Here is a 15,156-nt window from a genome sequence, read left to right as displayed (position 1 = left end):
TGCAATATCTACATTTCCCATTATCAGCAACCATTCATCCAATGTTCCAAAGGTCCATTTTGTTTACTAATCTGATATTATTTTAAAAAACTAACTAAGAAAACATTAAACAACCCTTCAGAATGATGTAAGCACATAATGTAATCTGGAAACTGCTGCCCTGGTTAAAGAAAACAAGGCAACTGATCTCAGCTGGGATTCTGTCTAGAATTTGTGAGTGACCCCAAACTTTTGCCCGGTAATGTATATATATCATAACATAAGGTATATGTGTATATATAGAACACTGCAGTAGGCTTTGACCCAATATGGTTTTCAATAAAAAAAGCCAATCCACTTTTTATGTTGAAAAGAGGATTAAAATGAGAAAAAAATAATATCACATTTAAATAGATAAAATGTGTGATTAACTGTAAGTTAACTATAACATTAATGCGATTAATCATGATTAAATTCTCAAATCGTTTGACAGCACTAGTTTTGAGCTAACGTTAGCAATCAAACAATCGTAGATGGCTAAAATGTTTTTAAAATGATTTCCAACTTCTGTTATTATTTGTAAATGTATTATTTTATGGATTTCACAAATTTTATTATGACACATTATGGTGTAAACCGTTTAAATCTGCTCTGGACTCACACTGAACAGGAACTGCTAGCAGCCAAAGCAACAGGACCTTTTATTGATGTAAACAAATAGCTATAAGCAAAAAACACGCAGGTGTAGAGCGGTTGATGTGTTCACCAGGTTAATTGTGCAGTTTAGCTTGAAGTGTGACCGATATTCCCCCAGGTGTTTTTAACCTCATGTTTAGACGTTACCTTAAAGCATGCCTCGACAAAAGGAAAAAACCTTACTTGGAGTTTAAACTTCCATGTATTTGTATATGATCGCGCATGTTTAACACAGATGATGTTTCTTTTTTTCTTAGTGAACATATTAAGATATTCCATTTAAAGAGTTTTGGCAGGGACCAACTCCATTCAGCACGTCACTTCATGACTGGCCATCCTCATTAGCTAATACCTGAAGTTCTGCTGACCTGCAGTCAGATTACCTCGTTTGACTTAGCTGTTGTTGGCCAATCAGGGTTCAGGATTCTGATTGTTACCATTAACTGCTGTCACTCTCAAAAGCTCATGAAGCATGTTGTGTTAATCCGCAATAACAATCTCAACCATTAATAACGTTAACATGGCACACAACTAACATTCAACATGTCAAAATGTTCTTCACAGCTCATTTACACCAGCTATTTCTATCAGGCTCTGCATCCTGGGGTGCAGGCATGTTAAGGGTTGGGGGGGATCCAGAAACGGTGTAATGGAAAGACATCTATGTTGAGGCTCACCCTACAAGGCTTAGAGGCTGTAATGCCACATTGCAGAGCACCTGCGTCCAGAAATCCACTCTTAGCTAAGCCGCTAGCCCTCATGTGGTCAGCGTGATTACACTAATACGATTAGCCCGGCTTTTCTATTCTGTCTGGATTAGAATATTGGATAGCTGAGTGTAAGAGAATCATATTTTAGACCTGCGGCCCTTTGCTGCGTGTTAACCACCGTCTCTCTCCCTCTTTCATGTCTGTCCACTGTCACTTTAATAAAGGGAAAAGCCCCCGAAAATGATCTTTAAAAACAAGAAGCTGTATATGAACTTATCAATTCATTGACCAATCGTTTCAGTTCTAGGACCGGAATCACAATTTTACAGTAATGAAAAATCACAAATTTCTATTAAAAATTAGTAAATATCTTGGTTAAAGGACCAAGTGAATGAGGAGAAGAGGAGCCATGTTTTGCTTTGCATGCTGACAGAGACAGTCTACTCCAGTGTAACCTACTTCCTGTTCCTGCCGCGGTTATTTGGCAGAGCTGTGTTTTCCCCTCTCATCCCTGCTGCCTTGAACCAGCTGAGTACAAACCTGCTGATTATGGACTTGGGTTGTGGTTAAGAGGAAGTGACAGTGTGATGAGTTCTAGACAACACGCAGCATTCTGGGGTAATGCCTATATTTGTAGCCCAGCGGGTCGAGCCATAACACTTACCATTTAATAAGCACCACCCTGCAGGGAGCCCTGGGCTTATCCATCCTCCAGTAGCTTTCTTCTTAACACACGGCACTCTGCTGGGAGCAGGAGCAGACCAGTCAGCTGCAAAGGACACAAGAACAGCCCTGCACTGGCCTGGCTGGAGCACCAATGCTGCAGCATGCAGTGTGTCTGTGTGTTCAGTCATACAGTATGTGCCACATATGTCTGGATTTCACACTCAAAGCTGACTTTTATTTACTTAAGTGATAAATGCCTCAGTGGTTGCATTACATACCAAATACATGTGCTGAGCTGTCTGTTGGCCAGACTAGCCAGGGTTACATCCAGTAGGTTAAGCTGTTTACATGAATGCCTGACCTCTGTTAGCATGAATAAATCAAGAGAGTATGATGTGTTGTCTACTTGTGTGTCCTGCACAAGGACAGAATGTCCCATCTACAAAAAAGTGTGAAATGGTTCTGGTGGCTGCTAAGAAAAATAGATCCCAACTATGAACTTGCCACTCCAGGACGTTGTGGTTTTTAAGCCATTAGTGTATAACCTTGGCTTAATGCTTGGGCTCATTGTCTTGCCAGACTGCATCAGGATTTCTCTGTATTTAACTGAATTCAGGGAATGCTTATGATGATATGCACTGTAACATGGTGTTTAGTCTGATGGTCAAAAAGCTCAATTGGTCTGATCAGACGTTATAACTTCTTTCAGAAAGTCCCATGTTCCTACTTGCAAATTGCAGCCTTAAAGTCATCAGAGTTTTGTGAGGGACTTTATCTTTTATATGATGCTGCAACTGGCAAAGCTAACTAAACTACGAACAGTCTCTCCAATGTTTGAGATCCGATAGCTATCTTATCTGCCCAAGAAATATTAGGTAACTAAGTGTAAATCTTACATTTGAGAATGCTATTGCAGTCTGAGTATGACATTAACACATAATGTCAAAATGATAAGATGTAACTGTGGCACAGTAGCCTGTTAATTCTGAATTTCACTTTTTACATTTACATGCACTGACACAAGCAATGTTAGTTAGGTATCTGGTTAAGATTCAGTGTACGAACACGCTATCTGTGTTGTCTTGCTGTAGAAGTGATGGAATGAATAGTGAGCTATTTCAGAAATGTATTAGGTTTTTTCATTCAGACCTCAAGGTTGGGTGGTTAAGCTGACAGATGATCCTCAGTTTTTGCCAATCAGTATTCACAGTAAAGAGTCACCTTGGGATTCTCTTCTAGTCCACACCCATTTTTCCTGTACTGATGTCTCATCTCTCCTGCTGTCGTTGCTTGATGCCCCCTGTCTCTTTCCTTCTATCCTCTGTTCTTTGGCCCCGGGCAACACCTCTCTCCTCAGACAGAGATGTGATGCATAGTGCTTGTGTGGAGAAGAATGACGGAGCTTTTGCGACACAGCAGATGTAGAGCAAAAGCAACTTGTCAGATCAGGTACTTTCCCCCTCTCTAACAGATGGCAGATTTGCTATCACAAGCCTTTGCCTTCAGATCTGAAGGAGAGTTGGCGGAAAAGGTGACAGCATGCTATTGTCTCTTTTCTCATTGGCGATATGACAAGAAATCAAACTTCACGTCATAATTGTCATCATCTGCTACAGAAGTACATGTATTGTACAGCATGGTGACAAAGCAGAGTTGTCATCCATTTATCATGCCATTTGTCCTCTTCTACTATCTTCATTAAACTACGGTAGATAATTATGTGTCATCTATGCTGAAACTTCTTATATAAAGGCTGTTCTTTTCTGCTCTCACTAAGGCCCATTTCTTTTTCTTTTCTGAGGCTATGAGCAAGGATACAGCACTTCTAGGAAAAATCCTGCACCACCATCACTTATGTGCCATAATCCTCCACTTATGCATTGAATCCCAAAAGAATATATCTCTCTCTCTACACACACAATCTGAGTCCTGAGTTTCTTAATGACTTTCATCCTCAGTTCTCTATCAAGTTCTCTTTTCCTCGACAGACCCTGGCAAGCCATCCTGTTACATTTGTTGTGAGAATTAGATTCTTATGAGATGAAGTGGAAGTCCCACTGAGTTTCACCTTCTACAGATGTGGTATCACAGTTTATGGCAGCAAACTGTACAGCTGCTAAAAAATGTCAGAAAGAGGTTTGACCAGCTCTATCAGAAGAAGTATAGGTGATGGTAGTGGAGGGTTGCGTTATGGCTTAACTATATATATATATATATATATATACTTCAAATGAAACAATGTCATTTCAACACTTCACTCCGGTTAGAGAAACTGAAGCTAAGTTTGATTTTTTATTTGTCCTAACCCCAGAGGATAAGAGAGGATTTTTGGCTCTTAAAGGTCTTGCTTCAGTCTTTTCTCATGTACCCATGGATCACTGCCAAAATTTGCCTAAGCTGCAAGAGAATGGGGCTGAAAAGAGCTATTGTCTGTGCAGAACCCTGATGGAGAGATACAGTAGTTGTCTGTTGCATTCCTATACACACTGAAAAGACTAGAAAGGTGAAATACCCAGCTCTGATGATTCTGTATGCCCCAATTTTGACGTTGATAGATGAATTCATTTTAAAATGACAATGACTCTTCCCTCTTCACAGCACTATCCTCCTGACACTAGTTACTACTTCTGTCACTGCACTCCAACCAAGGTCTGGGCTGGTGGTGTGCAACAGGGTGAAATCCTATCACAGAGAGCCTGGCAGACGTACATACTGTAGGAGGCTTTGCTTGGATTAGACAACCACAAAGCATCTCAGCCTCGGTGACACCATTGTGTTTGTTTACACCAGCAGGGTTCACCATAAATCTGTTGGCACAGCAAAATAATATAGCCAAATATGATCAATAAATATTCCCATTCAGTGATTAATTCAACATATCCACACAAAAAGTACAAAAGTACTCCAGCAATTTAGTATTGCACTTCCATTAAGTTGAGGAACTCACAACAGACTTACTAAAAAAAGAACGTTGAAAATCAAAGAGGGAGAGGTCGAGAGAATCAATTCTAAAGATCATAGCTATTGTAAGAGCCTGACATTTTCAGGTGTGCCATGTTATTTCCCATTTGAGCTGTCTCCAGTGCTTGTTCAGCATTGCGTCTGTAAATAATGTAGAAACACCACTTGTCCTGACTCATTCATGGGAACCTATTTATGAGGAAAATGAAATCCAACACGTGCCGTGGTCTTGTCCTTTTTTCTTGGAAATTGCCTTCTGCTTACAGAGGTTGCCCAATGCAGAGACATGAATAACACTGCACAAAGCCTTGACCAGACCAATAAACAAGTTCTGATAATCATTTTAAGAATTTAAAGAACAAAGCACACTTCCTCGACTAAGCTTCTCTCTGATCCAATAAGTTTAGCAAAATCCCTTTTCAGTTGTTTTGTTCTCTTGAATCTGTTGCCTTGAGATAGTAATTAGACAATGACCCTTGACGCTTACGTTACAGTTCTGAGGTAAACTGGATGGGTTTGTCAGTTTAAAGATCAGCTGGCGGTGCTGTCTCCTGGGATATGAATAGAGCAGCAGTGGACTGAACCCCCCTGCTCTGATCATGGCTGGAGGCAATAGAAGCAGCCTGGGCAAGTTTTTAGAGGAATCGAGGCATATGAATGGTTAGTAGTGTCTCACATATCCAGACCTATCTCCACAGCGCGGCAGAGGAAGGTCTGGCTAGTCCACACAACACGGGATGGGAGAAAACGTGCTCTGGTTTATTGGCATTTCTTTAAACCAATCACAATCGTCTTGGGCGGGGCTGAGCACCAGGCCGAGAGAGGGCCTCTGCAAAATAGCCTCGGGAAGGAAATTGTTCTGGAGGAGGTATAATTAATATAAATAATATAAATATAATTTGAGTGTTAGTTGGAGCTCGCAGGATGTTTCCCGAATCTACCAGAGTTTACAATGCCAATGAAAAGAAAGCGGAGGGTGAGGGACATCTGGCCGAAATGAGGGACAACTGGCGGGACCTCTGGCCGCATTGCAGCAATACCGTAAATGAAACGTTGTCGATATAGACTAGTTCTGTAGCTAGATGTGGTGGCTTAAGTGAGAAGGAATGTGTGTGTGTGTGTGTGTGTGTGAGATGGTGGCAAAGAGAAGCAGGAATAGACATATTGTGGGCCAAATTCTCCTGCCGGGCAAAACCGAGAAAGGGGAGGGAACATTTCCCCTTATGACCTCATAAGGAGCAAGATTCCAGATCGGCCCATCTGAGCTTTTATTTTCTTAAAAGCAGAGCAGGAGACCCAGGGCTTGGTTTACACCTATCACCATTTCTAGCCACTGGGGGGCCAAAGGCAGGCTGGGGAATGCATATTAATGTTAAGAACTCATAAAGTGAAATTTTCAGGCCATGGGACCTTTAAGACAGGATGCTCTTTTCACAGTCGGTCATGTGAAACGCATGAAGAGCTGCAGGCGGGTTTCAGCTGCATCCAAGTGATGACATTACTGTTTCAGTCCCATGAGAACTCTCTGCATGTAAGATCTGCCACTCAGAGATTTTTTTTTTTTTCAGCAGTGCTGAAATCTTCTGTCAGGATTAATGACACCCAAAGTAAACCAAGAGAGCTACTATCAAACAGTAAAACTCACAAAAAGGAATTGCTTCAATGTAGTTGGAAAATCCAGGAAATGTACCACTGGACAAATGAGTTGGATGAACGAGCAGTAGGAGAACCAACTGGCTTTACTTTATAAATGACACCAGGAGCTACATAACTAAATAAGTAAGCTGCATAACTCCAAAACTATTGGACAGATTAGGGTGACATTTTGACATTGGCTTTCATGGTCCCCTGGGGAAGAATCCTACTGACTGTGGTGACACTTTTGGTCTCGACAACTATTAGATCGATTGTTATGACATTTGGTACATATCCTGAATCAGTTGTCCACAGAGGACGAACCTGGTGACTTTGGTGATCTCCTCACTTTTCCTGTAGCGCCTCCAACAGATCTAAGTGTTCACTTTTCCTGTGAAATACCTGTGGTGGAATTCTACAAGATGTAATATTTTTCTTTATAAATACTGTATTTTTTAATTATCAATTATTACTTCATTTGGACAACACATTGAGAAAGATATGTAAGGTTAGATCAGTCATTGTACAACACACATTCACTGTACATTTCTAACAAGAAACTAGCCAGAACATGCAAGCAGAGCACACGTGAGTGCACACACACAAACACACACACATACATGCCTTCAGTAGCTGATTAATACGAGCACAGCCCAAGGCATTTACAACCACTCCATTATTCAGTTTGATTATCTGGAGGAAATGATAGAGTATTAGAGCTTTTAATGACTTTGGCATCCCCCCGTGTATTCCTTGCTGATGAGGACGGTTTTAATCATCGTGCCGTGCTAACTTGGTCCAGAATCACAGCAGCATATTAATGCAAAGTGTTGCAGACGATACACAAACACAGGTTAACTGGCCTCATAAGCAGTAAAAGAGCAACATGGGGACGCCAGCAAATTAAAATACATGATTAATACTGTGATACTTCAGAGGAGCTGGGAGTTTGTGCTATTGGACCTCCGACACTGTCGGCTGGGAATATTATCACGCCTGCAAAAGTAAATAAGATGCTGACAGTGGACGCACACACCATTTCCAATTCCCAAGTTCTGACACTTTATATTATGCAGAGCGGTGTAAAAACAACATGGCAGTCTGGGACATAAGTCAGTGGAACAAGCTGAAACTGCTTTCTGTCTTTGCATGGGAGTAGATCAAGACAATGATTTTTTCTTCTCTTTCTTTAATTTAATTAAATCTTTTAATTTGTTTCTTTCCCTGTGAAAATACTGCACAGTATCTTAAAGCTCCAACTGTGTTCAAAGGATGAAGTGAGAGAAAGAGAGAGAGACTACTGAAATGTAACTCTCTCTCTCTGTCTAAGATGTTAATGCACCCTGCTGGCTCTGAGTAACACAAATGCTCGGGGAGAAGCTTGTGTTGTTGATGTGAATGTGTGTATATTCTGAGCTAATCAAGTCTCATTGTCTGAATTTGTTGATGTTTTGACCCATTGGGTCTAGAGTGCGGATCGGGCCGGATTTTTCTGTCCGAGCCCGGCCCGCGTCGGACAGAGCAGCAACCGAACCCGACCCGAGCCCGACAGGCATTAAGATATTTCTGTCCGAGCCCGACCCGAGCCCGACACAGTTAAAATCGCATTTGTTTCTCATACTAATGACACATGTACGTTTGTTTGTGTGGAAAGCCTGCTTTAATTAAGTAATTGTAGGAAGGCATTCGGCCTGCCACATGTAGCTTAATACGCACGTCTTTCTGTGACAACAGCTAGTTTAACAAATTTCCGCACACAGGAAGACGGATGTTAGGGTAATATTTGACATTCATTTTAATCCAAAAACGAACATTTGCATCAGGTGAAACAGGCCCATTGGTTACCTACATAATAAGCTGTTTTAAATTCAAACTGTTCATCGCCTTATCGCGCTGATGTGACCGAGCCCGACCCGAACCCGAGCATCCTTTCTAAAAATCTGTTGGAACCCGGCCCGGCCCGTCGGGTACCGTCGGGTCCCGGGTCGGGTATCCATCCTGTAATTGGGTCACACAAAAACTATTTCATAAAGTCACATTGGCTGCAATACTTTAAGTACTACATACATTTTGACAGAATAAGGAACAGTAGTACTTTTGAATGTAATACTACAGTTATGTTGATACATATATGTGCTACTTTAAAAAGCGAACCATATGAATACATTAAAAGTAGGAGCTAAATTATCCATTTTACAGCAGTTGGATATTTAAGTAACCAAAAGTGTGGTATTGGTTATTACTTGTATTGGTTGTATAAAAGCTATTATAAGCTCTTTTATTTGCTCCGCTAATAAAAAAAGCAGCTTGCAGTAAAATTGTGGTCAGAGGCCAAATCTGTGGAGACTTGTCGCCAGAAGAATTACCACTAATGGGTGCAGGGTCACAAGGCCTGCTGGAAAATGAGTTGGAAGAAATTAATGCAAACCTAAACTGTCCATTTAGCTCACTTACATCTAAATGTGTCACCCTATCAGCTTCATGGCCATGGTCGAAATCAATCGCTACGCTAAACATCACTCAAGTTTGCAAACGTTACAGTAGCCTACTGGGTGTGTAGTTTAGGTAACCACTGACATGTTAAATAGACTTATTTACCCTCGGTTTTAAAAGGTTGTGCGCTAAGTGTGCCTGCAGATTTTGTTCAAATGTATGGTGGCATTTAGAAAAAAAGCTGCAAGAAGAGATATACGAGAGATACCATATTGCACCTAATATGCAGCATGACTTAAAACAGAAACAAACTAATGTTGTCTATGTTGTCAGTGGTGTTGGAAAATGAGCTAAGGATTTTACCACTCGGTATGGCAGCTATTTAGATTCTCCTAGTGTATAGCATGCTATGTCATGTACCAGCTAAGATAGTCCGTATCATGTTAAGACACAGAGTAAGTAACTCTAGCACAAACCATGGCAACAACTTGTGGGCCTAGGAGTGTTTAGTATTTCGTGGAAACTGTGTTTTGTAACTTATTTTTCACGACATTTCTGTAGTTAAATTTGACAGTGTTTTTGGAATTTGCAGGGCTTTTTATGCTGCACATGTGTTATGAGGAAAAGACACATGTGTTTACCAAATAGGTAAAGATGTTTTCCATTGATTGTGCTTTGTCTGTTAACATGTTCTTTAGTGCTTCAGTACATTAAGCTCTCACGGCCACCATACAAATTGACCACAATTACAATTGTTTCCTGTCACTTCTTGTGATTGAGAAATACCCACTTGGCCTGCAACTCTGAGCCTGTTCACACACACTGACATACAGCTCAGGACAAACAACTCACTTCATGTTTTATTTCTCTCTTGATACAATTCATAAATGCAATCAAAGCCTGACACACTGTGTTTCACAACCATGAATTTAAAGTAACTGCACACTGGTTCTGCGCTTACTGACTATAATTCTATAGCTTTCTTATCAGGATCCAGCACATAAAACACACTCACCACTGAGGTGGCATCACCTCAGGCATGCCTGCCATCATCATAAACATATGTGAGCAGTAGCAGAATGATGATGAAGCCTTGTACTGTAAGAGCATACTGCGTACTGCCTCAGGCTGTAAGGATGAGCACTATAATCTCTGACTATAACAGTGATGGAAACCTGATATAATTGACTGATGGATCATTTGGTTGCCTGAATGTGACATTCATTTACACAGCCAAAGTGATATAGAAAGTCATTCTAAATTTAGTCAGGAGGATGTTGTAGCGCGCTGACAGCAGAACCATGTGAGGTTAATCCCAGCGTCGCGGGGCAGGAATTAATGTGACACTTAAATGACAGTGGTTTCCTAAAAAGGGCTGAGAATCAATTGTCAATGCAGCAGCCTGGTCTATCCCACACTGACAGGCATCACCTCCATCACACACACACACACACACACACACACACACACACACACACACACACACACACACACACACACACACACACATGCAAATGCTCCCAGCAGAGTGTGTTAAATCTAGTCCAAGCGCTGTGCTTGAATAAATCTGCATTCAATTAACGGATTAGCCACTGTTTAAACATTTCGTCCTCTCACGCCACTAATCTGCCAAGTGGGTGTCTGTGAATGGCACAATGCAGCGTTTCAATAAGTCTGTTTTGAAATGGTTGGAAGATGATTTGAGGGAAGCGTCCCGTGTGTGTGAGAGGGGAAATAAAGATCTTCACCAGTAATACAATGAGGAGAAAAACAGGTGTAATGTTTTGGATATTCTGTCAGGGAAGGAAGGATAGCCACATGTGTTAAACTTGCAGGGTAATACATCATTTTGGACGAGCTGACTCAGATGCAGCAGCAGTTGCTGTGAATGTCAGAATACTTGCAGGATATAAATAAGGATGTCAGAGTCCATTTGGAGTGTTTTGTAATTGTTCCCTCATTGCTTCTTCACTCTGACACGTTTCCTTCACATCTCTCTGTGCTTCCACTCTCTTTCACATACACTTTAATTTGAGGCCGTGCAGAATATTAGTTTACTATCATTAATACCTGTTTGGGGCTTATCTGTTTGGTCCTCCCATCCTATCCCCTGACCTCATCTTCTCAGAGGGCTATGGCTGCATCAAATCACCCTTTCTTCTTCCCAACATTCATCCACACTGTTCCCTCTTGCTTCCTATACATTGGTTATTACACTGAGCCATGTCATCATCAATCCCTCTTTTCACTGAAACTTGCCCAAGGCTTTACGAAAGAACTTGTTTTTTCATTCTCAGTAAATAAAGACGAGGGGTAAGATTGTTACTTTGTGTAAATTTTTGGACTCAACTGGTTTGGTGAAAGTGCGGCTTTGCAATTGTTTCATTAATTCATTGACATCTGTAAAAAATGTTTTAAGGTCAGTCCACTACTTTGTTCATGAGTAAAATATCTCAACAACTACTAGGCAGGCTAACGTAAAGGTTTGTAAAGACAATCATGGTTTCCAGAGGATGAATCCTACTCACTTTAATAGCATTACTTTTTCTTGGGCACCACCATCAGGCTGACGTTTGTGGCTTTGAGTCAAATGTCTGATTTAAAGGTACACTACTGATGATGTGTCCCGAAATTAACAACTTTCCACATCTAAAATTCAGATCTCATGCCACTCTCAACATCAAGGCGAACCTCATGTGCATACCATCTATTGGCACAATGGACAGTTTAACATCATGTCCCGTGTTTGATAATTCTCTGAGCATGTATTGGATGGATGGACCTTTTACTTGTCAGAGTAGGAGTAGCACAGTTGAAGTTGATAAGTGTCCAGTGAGCTATTTCAGTGAGTCAGCATGCACCATACTGGGCCATCGTGAGTGGAATGCAGCCATCATTAATGGTTTGTTTACAGTAGCTGCTACACATCTCTTCCTGTGTGTTAGGGTGTTGTTTAGTGAGGAACTGGCAACAGTTTGTAGAACTACTGTGTCAGATTAAGAAAAAACTGCATTTTTATGAAACTGTGATGCCTACCTCTAACAACAACTGTGTGTGTGTGTGTGTGTGTGTGTGTGTGTGTTTAAAGGTGTAATGGAATCCTTCAATAAGCCCTTCATGACAACAGCACGTGTCACATCTCACATCTACACATCTCAACATAGCCACACCGTGACACACAGCTACTGACCAGATCTCGTGCACACCATTTCACAGGCTTCTTAAAAAAACATTGAAACATACAGGAAATGGACACACACATACACGCACACACAAAAACAGACCAAGCCCGTCCTCATTGAGGTGACAGATCTCTTGAGCTGTAGCCGACATCATGTACTTAGCGTGTCATACAGATGTCACAGTGATTCTGCTCAGCCTGCTGGAGAGCGCAGTCAAGTATGAATGGCAGAGCCTGCATTGAATTCCGCCGTCTGCCACAGTCAGTGGACCGTCTCACGCCACTACAACCCCCCCAATGAGTTACTAAGATAAGCGGCTTTCACAGGCCTTGTACACTACTTTGTGCGTGTGTGTGCGTGTGTGTGTGTGTGTGTGTGTGTGTGTGTGTGTGTAGCTTCTCAGCTGATAAGAGGCTATATCACACACCTATATCACATTGTTTATTTAATACAAACATGAAAAAGGGGGAAGATGATATTATGTCACGGTGGAGAGCGTGCATGTTTAATTTGTCTGTGAGAGTCAATAACTGAGAGACAGGAAATAAGTAAAGCCAAGAAATGTTTTCCAAGTTCTCTTGAACACTTAAATTCACCACGGAAGTGACTCCGATGAACCTATTAACTTATTCATGCTGCAGAGCTACAACAAGGCACACTCTCATTTCCTTGGCAGATGTATGCCTACTTCTTTAAAAAAATATTTCAAATTCGGATAATTATCGCCCTCAAAGTGCAGACAAATTACTCTCGCAAAAACTAAATGGTACCACAAAAATTGCTGGAAGTCGTTGAAAGGGTAAAAAATGTATTTCTTGGTGTAAGTAGCAGGCTGAGTGTAGGAAACAAACACTTTCTCCCCCGCCATGGCTCTTTGCGGACAAGTACGGTGCAATGCCACTGTAATAGGAGCTGATGAACCCTTCAACAATGTAGATAAAGTCCTGCCTAGATGTGGTGTAATATTGATGACAGAGGTGCAGGTAGCCACAATAAAGCGTTGGACCACCCATCACATCCTGGTGCCCCTAGACGGTGGAAAAGACCAATTAATTAGTGACTGTTAGTTCAATGGCAATTAGACTGCTTGTAATCTGGTATCCACTCTACGCCACTAGTTTCTACTTCTACTCAGTGTCTCTATCCAAACCTTCTGCAAGGACAATTATCTAAGCGGCACTTTAATAAAATGTAAGCGTGAGCTGATATTCAGGAAAAGAAGCAGAGAGAGAGAGAGAGAGAGAGAGAGAGAGATGCGATCCCAAAAGAATTGAGAGTGGATCTGTATTTAGGTGGAAAAAAGCAAAGAAAGCTATTTAGTCATGTCTTGGCAGCGCGACAGTGGAAACGATGCTGTGGAAGCTTGCTGTAATACTTAGATACATCACAGAGAGATATCTGTGGCATAACATCATTAAATTCCACTGTTGTTGTCTTTTGGTGTAGGTTTAAAAAACCCATCCTGTGTTTATGTGAGAGATTATGAACTAGCACAGTGTTGGCTTCCAGAAGCAGACAAAGAAGCAGCTCAAACAGATGGTGTCTTTTGTCAACAGGAACCTTTTGTTATTAGCTATTGAACTGACCTTAAACATATGATTTACTCCAGGATATCCAAATCTCCTGGTAAAGTATCTACTGTGTATCGCATTATTATTATATTAGTTCAAATTAGTCTAAGATAGAGAGCTAGTTCATGCAAGGAAAAGGAATATCTGTACGCATTTAGCTGATTTTCTCCAGAAAATACAGTCGTGACTTAAAAAGAGTGAGGTTTTTCATTAAAAATATCCCCTTCATTTAATGCACCAAAATAATAACAGCTACTAAAGTTGAACCATTGTTGCCTGAGGTGTCACTTAATGAGATTAGAAGCAGACAAGCAGGCTAACAGTGTAACCCTGAAGGTTCAATTACAGTGCCACCAGTAGTGTATTTTCATGGAAAATTACAGGGCTGGAGTCAATGGAGACTAAGTTAAAGCCCAAAACAAGTACTAGCAGTGTCCGAGTACTGTAGAGTTTAAACTCATGTGTAGATTCATTATCAAAACTGTGTCTATGCACACCAGAAACATCTCTACTATATTTTCTTAGCATTCATGCATCGCCAAGGTTCTCCAACAACACTATATTATCTGTTTATAGTTGCAGTTATTACCATTAGTTATTAGTTACCACTAATTTATTACATGTACCTGACTACCTACAAATCCTTATCAGCTGTCACATGTCAATCACAATTACTAAACAACGGAAAGATGATCAATGATTCATTTATTGCGCTTATGAAAAAAGACTTGCAGCTATCTCTTACAAAACAATGATCTGAAGTATGCTTCAGATCAACAATGATCCTGAAGCATGCACACATTCTTCATTTATCAATACCAGGTGTGGGAAATGGCACGGGCATGGTTTCTGTTTGTTTTTTGTGTCAAGCACCAGGTCTCACAAAGTCTAACTTGACCTGAGCCCAAGTCAGGAGCCTATCCATAATGTTTGATTCCCTCAGCCTGAGAAGCCCTCCAAACAGACACACTCATTTATTTTAGATAACAGATACAAACAATTACAAACATTAAAACAGCCAAAAAACACAGAGAGGAAAGCTGGGAGGGAGGGAGACAAACAACACATGCAGAAACAGACACACACACACACACATACATAACCAGAGGCAGCGAAACTGCGCCAGGTGTCCAGGGTCTTTTCTGGCGCTCCATGGATGTGAGTTGTCGATAGCTCCATGTACTCGACACCCAGGAAGGAAAGGGTCCATGTACGGATAGACATGTCCGAAGGTGGTTTCATGCGGGTTGCAATCATCCTCTTAGCAGCTGTAAGTCCAGCAAAAACAGCACATTTTTGAGATTTAGAGAACTGAATGGCTGA

The 15,156-nt window shown here is 41.1% G+C and overlaps 1 long non-coding RNA gene across 1 annotated transcript in view; it reads right to left on the bottom strand.

Annotated features, from left to right (window-relative positions):
- The window catches only part of LOC117955684, a 15,983-nt gene extending 2,861 nt beyond the window's left edge, over positions 1-13,122 (bottom strand). The window contains exons 1-2 of the long non-coding RNA XR_004659113.1: positions 13,110-13,122; positions 4,195-4,199 (exon numbers count right to left, since the gene is read on the bottom strand). This is a non-coding gene — a long non-coding RNA (uncharacterized LOC117955684). The remainder of the gene's footprint in view (positions 1-4,194; positions 4,200-13,109) is intronic.
- Positions 13,123-15,156: the final 2,034 nt, after the last annotated feature.

The sequence above is a fragment of the Etheostoma cragini genome, chromosome 13 (assembly GCF_013103735.1).
Source record: "Etheostoma cragini isolate CJK2018 chromosome 13, CSU_Ecrag_1.0, whole genome shotgun sequence".
NCBI lineage: Eukaryota > Metazoa > Chordata > Actinopteri > Perciformes > Percidae > Etheostoma > Etheostoma cragini.
Note: the sequence above shows the minus strand (reverse complement) of the source record. Positions and strands in the feature narration are given on the sequence as shown.